Source organism: Plecotus auritus (assembly GCF_963455305.1).
Source record: "Plecotus auritus genome assembly, chromosome: 6".
Taxonomy (NCBI): domain Eukaryota; kingdom Metazoa; phylum Chordata; class Mammalia; order Chiroptera; family Vespertilionidae; genus Plecotus; species Plecotus auritus.
In genome coordinates, this window is record NC_137773.1 from 126187164 (window position 1) to 126192288 (window position 5125).

General features: G+C 45.8%; 1 protein-coding gene across 2 annotated transcripts in view; it reads right to left on the bottom strand.

Annotated features, from left to right (window-relative positions):
• ATXN7 (ataxin 7) overlaps nucleotides 1–5125 on the bottom strand; it is a 175124-nt gene that overhangs the window by 169864 nt on the left and 135 nt on the right. The gene's annotated exons all lie outside the window — the stretch shown is intronic.

The following is a 5125-nucleotide window of genomic DNA, read 5'->3' on the forward strand; positions in this document are numbered from 1 at the left end:
AAGTTATAGTTATAACTTCCACTAATGAAATCTTTGGAGTACCTGTGAGGGTCCCATAAAGGAAGGGGGGGGGGCGGTGAGCAAACCTTTTTAGAAGTGATGGACTAGAAAATACACGTGTGGTTTTTTAATTTAGATTCTTCATTTAAATTACAAGTGGAGAGCAAAACTTAAATGGAAAACTCACCCAACGAGAAAGCTATATGCTGGTGGGTGGCTATTGTTTCTTTCTGCCCAGCACCCATGACCTCAGCTTTGTCAACTGCACCACAATTTTCCTTCAACTTTCCCACAAATGTCCACAATATAAGAACTAAACCCTAACTCATTTTTGAAAACTTGATTTTAAAAAAGTTTCAATGTTAATATTTCCACATTTGAAAATAATGTACATCAGCACCATATACCATGTTTATACAAGTTCCCTCAGATGTTTATTAATGGTTACCCACATCTAGCTTCCCAGTCCTTCCTGTGGGGCAAATGGGTTCAGAGTTTTATACTGGAACCTTCATGCCAGTCTCCCAACATCTCTACCAAGTAAGCTTTATCCAGATGAGAAACTAGAGAGTCAGACAAGTTAAGTAGTTACAGTAAATGAAAGAACCCAGGCTTGAACTTGTCTGTTTTAACTCAGAATCTGTGTTTTTCCCATCATGCCCTGCTGTCTTGCCAAGGCACAAACACATTTTCTAGAGCGATTACCTCCCAGGCAAATTTCAGATGTGCTGGAGAATAATAAGAGTGGATCTGAATGAAATGTTTGCTCCAGGGGCCGGTAGTCAAGCTCAAGTCTCTGCTTACAGACCATCAATTTTTCTGTTCTAAATTTTTAAATATAATTTAAAAACATCTACAATGCACTCAAGATAGCATGTCAAGCCCTTTATTGTGTGGTTTATCAACTAACAGGCCGCACTTCGCTGTGGGAACAAAATGGAAGTGCATTTTTGCACCTCTAAGTCCACATGACTAGGCTAAAAGAAATTTTAAAAGGAACATATTGCCCTGGCCAGTGTGGCTCAGTTGGTTGAAGTGTCATCCTGTGCACTGAAGGGTTGTGGGTTCAATCCCAGGTCAGGGTGGGTACAGGAGGCAAATGATCCATGTTTCTCTCTCACATTGATGTTTCTCTCTCTCTCTCTCTCTCTCTCTCTCTCCCTTTGTAATCAATAAAAACCTTGGGTGAGGATTATAAAAGACAAATAAAAAAAAATAAAAGGCAAGTATTGGACACAAATATCTACTTTTTCCTATCTTTTTCTAGAATTATTCTCCCACTTTATTTAATAAAAACATATATATATATATATATATATATATATATATATATATATATATAAATAATTTGGGGGGGCCTACACCTCTTTTATAACAAAACTATAGGCCTTTTCCCTAGAAACATACACAAAACCTTTGGGTCACAATAGGACGTTCAGGAATCTCTTGAAGCCTATTAATGGACCCCTAGAAGTCCACAGTCCCCAGGATAACCCTTGCTTTAAAAGAATCCTATATAATAAAACTCTAATATGCTAAGTGTCTGGTCCGCCATTCAACCAATCAAAGCGTAATATGCTAATGATATGCTAAGGCCACTCAACTGCTCGCTAAGATGTGCACTGACCACCAGGGGGCAGTCGACGGGTTGACCAGTCGCTATGATGTGCACTGATCATCAGGGGGCAGATGCTCGACTGGTAGGTTAGCCTGCTGCTGGGGTCTGGTCAACAGGGACTGAGCGAAGCAGGCCGGGCATGCCCTGGAACACTACCACGGTCCTTCCCCGGCTGGCCAACTTCCCACATCTCTCCCCAGGCCCCGATCACACACCGGTGGGGTCCCTCGGACTGGCCTGCACCATCTCACAAACCAGGACTCCTCAGAGGATGTCAGAGAGCCGGTTTCGGCCCGATCCTGCAGGCCAGGCTGAGGGACCCCACTGGTGCACAAATTCGTGCACCGGGCCTCTAGTATTATAGAAATGCCTACACCATTTCAAAGAGTTCTCTCATCACCCATTATAGTTTCAGAAAGCTAAAATTAAATAAACATTCAAACTTTCTCAACTAGACTCTTGTAGTCTCAAAGAAACCAGGAATCGAATGACTTGAGTAAATCACCAAATCTAAGGTCATATAAGTTTAAAGTCCAAATCAGTTTGTCATAGCTTAAAATCTACTTCCTTTGCTCTGAGATATTGCTAGAAAAGAAATAAATGTTAGTATGGCCTAGAGCAGTGGTCGGCAAACCGCGGCTCGTAAGCCACATGCGGCTCACGAGCCACAGTTTGCCTCTCTGTTGACTAATGAGTTTGCCGACCACTGGACTAGACTAAATGTTACCGTGTAGTTGGAAGCTGTGAGGATTAGGCAATTGTGGCATATTGTGTGCAAAGAGGTAAAGGGTAGTATATGACAGTGGTTGGCAAACTCATTAGTCAACAGAGCGGCAAACCGCGGCTCGCGAGCCGCGGTTTGCCGACCACTGGCCTATAGCTTGAGTCATTCCTACTTTAACAGTTTAATTGATTACACAAAAAAGAGACCATTCTAATATTCACCTAAAGATGTTCTTTCACTATATATGATATGAAGAAAAGTCCATTAAAATAATTCCTAAATGTTCAACACATAGATCTGTCAGTGCAACTGGGAGTTAAATTAAATGGCTGACAAAGCAGATTTTTAAAAGTTCATAAAGGCTCAAATTTTTTTTTAACATATTTTATTGATATTTCACAGAGAGGAAGGAAGAGGGACAGAGAGCTAGAAACATCGATGAGAGCGAAACATCGATCAGCTGCCTCCTGCACACCTCCCACTGGGGATGTGCCCGCAACCAAGGTACATGCCCTTGACCGGAATCGAACCTGGGACCCTTCAGTCCGCAGGCTGACGCTCTATCCACTGAGCCAAACCGGTTTCGGCAAGGCTCAAATTTTGATGTTACTCACCACTTGAGTCAAGAACCTTCAGAAATGCTTATTTTCAGGTATATCTCAAACTTTTAAGTTTTTTCAATCTCTCTTGGTCTTACTACTTTAGAACACTTCTAGAGCTGTCCAACAAAGTTGTAAGTTACAAAAGGAACTTACAAAAGCAGTCAGAACTCCACCTATGAGTAGAATGTCTCCTGAAAATTTAACAGTTGCAGGGGGCAGTGATTCTTGTCTATTAACAACATTGAAGATTTTTTTAGATTACTGATTTCAGAGATAGAGAGAGAGAGGGAAAAAAGGAGGGAAGGGGAAGAGAGAGAAAGAAAGAGAGATTTGTTGTTCCACTTATTTATGCATTCATTGATTGCTTTTTGTATATGCCCAGATTGAACCTACAAGCTTGGCGTATTGGGACTATGCTGAGGTACCCTGCCAGGACTAATGATTATTTTAAATCACTATATACTGTTTCAAAGTCAACATCATGATTATAAGACCAAGTAACAATTTAAAAAAGAACATCATTTCACCACTTGCCAATTACCTTATAAACAATAATGATCCCCATAAAAGTGCCACTTGAGATTGACAGATAATCAATTGATACTTTCAAGTTAAAATTTTTAGTACTTAGGATTTAATATGTTTTTTATTGATTCAGAGAGGAAGGGGGAAGGAGAGAGAGAAACATCAATGATGAGAGAGAATCATTGGTTGGCTGCCTCCTGCAGGCCCCACACTAGGGATCAAGCCCAGGCCACCTGAGCATGTGCCCTGACAGGGAATTGAACCGTGACTCCTGACCTGGTTCATAGGTCGATGCTCAACCACTGAGCCGCGCCGGCCCCTGTAGTCCTGAAGATTTAAAGTAATTCTTTTGGTCAGAGAATCTTCCTTCTAAAAACCAAAAACATGAGCAGCGATGGAAGCACATGGCAGCCAGTGCTTCTTAGGCCAATATTATTTCAACGCCAGGGGAGGTTTCACACCCTGGGGGGAGGGAAAGTTATACCTCAAAAATCTTCACACACTTTTTATGTCGCCCTGCGCCAAAAGTCAAAGGTGCTAATTCTTCAGAATACTGTTGAAGAGTATTACTGAAGTTTCGACCTCATATCGACGAATACAATTTTACATGCGTTGGTTTCTAAATAGAGGTTAAATTAAAGCCACTTCCTGGTCACACATCTGCATGTACAACTCTGCTCCTTTGAGAGAACTGGGAGAAGCAGGGAGGGTGAAACCAACCTCAGCAAGGAAACGGAAACAACCAGATCAATCCTACAGAACTGCTTCATCCCGGAAATGCAGGCGGGGTGCTGGGGGACGGAGCGTCGGAGAGTAAGTCCAAGCTCAGTAAGTAGCACAGCAAGCCCGGGTTCGACGCTCAGGCACGCGCTGGGGCGGACGGAGCCTGTCCCACTGGAGGTCACAGCAGCGGGCCTGGCGCGTCCCTCCGCACCGCTCACCACCTAAAGGTTGCCCTTTGCGAGAAACTCGTCGAAATGGAATCAAAGTGACTTTTGGGGAGAGATGCCCATATAATCCGCAGGGTGCTCCGGAAACGTGTAACTAGACACGCGAGGCGACGTTTCTCATTAAGCACCTCCCTCTCCCTTCACTTTCAACTTCCCCTTAAGATGGGGACAGTCACAGAGGCTTTTTTTTTTTATCAAAGAGAAAAATAAATAAATAAGTAAACGATAAATAAATAAAAAATAAATAAAAGCACGCCATCCCCGATCAGCGCCGGGCCGCCAGGTGAGGACGGCGGGCACGGCGCTCTCCCAGTCCCGCCGCGAACTCCGCCCGGAGGTCCCTAAGTTTCCCCTTTCCGACCCCTCCCCGACCCCGCCGACCCCCACGGGGAAAAGCAGCACCCGCCGGGCCCGCCCGCCCCCCGGGGCTCCGGCCTTCCGGACCGCTGGCCGCGCCCCGCGCCGGTGCGCGCGTTCTAGACCCGCCGGCGCGAGAGGCGGAACTTCGTGGGGACCCTCCGCCGCGCCCCGCCCCGCCCCGCGACCAGGGCTCAGCGGGTCCAGGCGCCCCCGCCCGTCCCACCCCCGGGGGCGAGCACACCCCAGCCCGCACGGGGAGGCCGGGGCCGCGGTCCCTCCCGGGAAGACGCGGGCCTCGACCCCGGGCGGCCGTAGTCCCCGCCGCCCTAGCGCCCCGAGAGCTCAC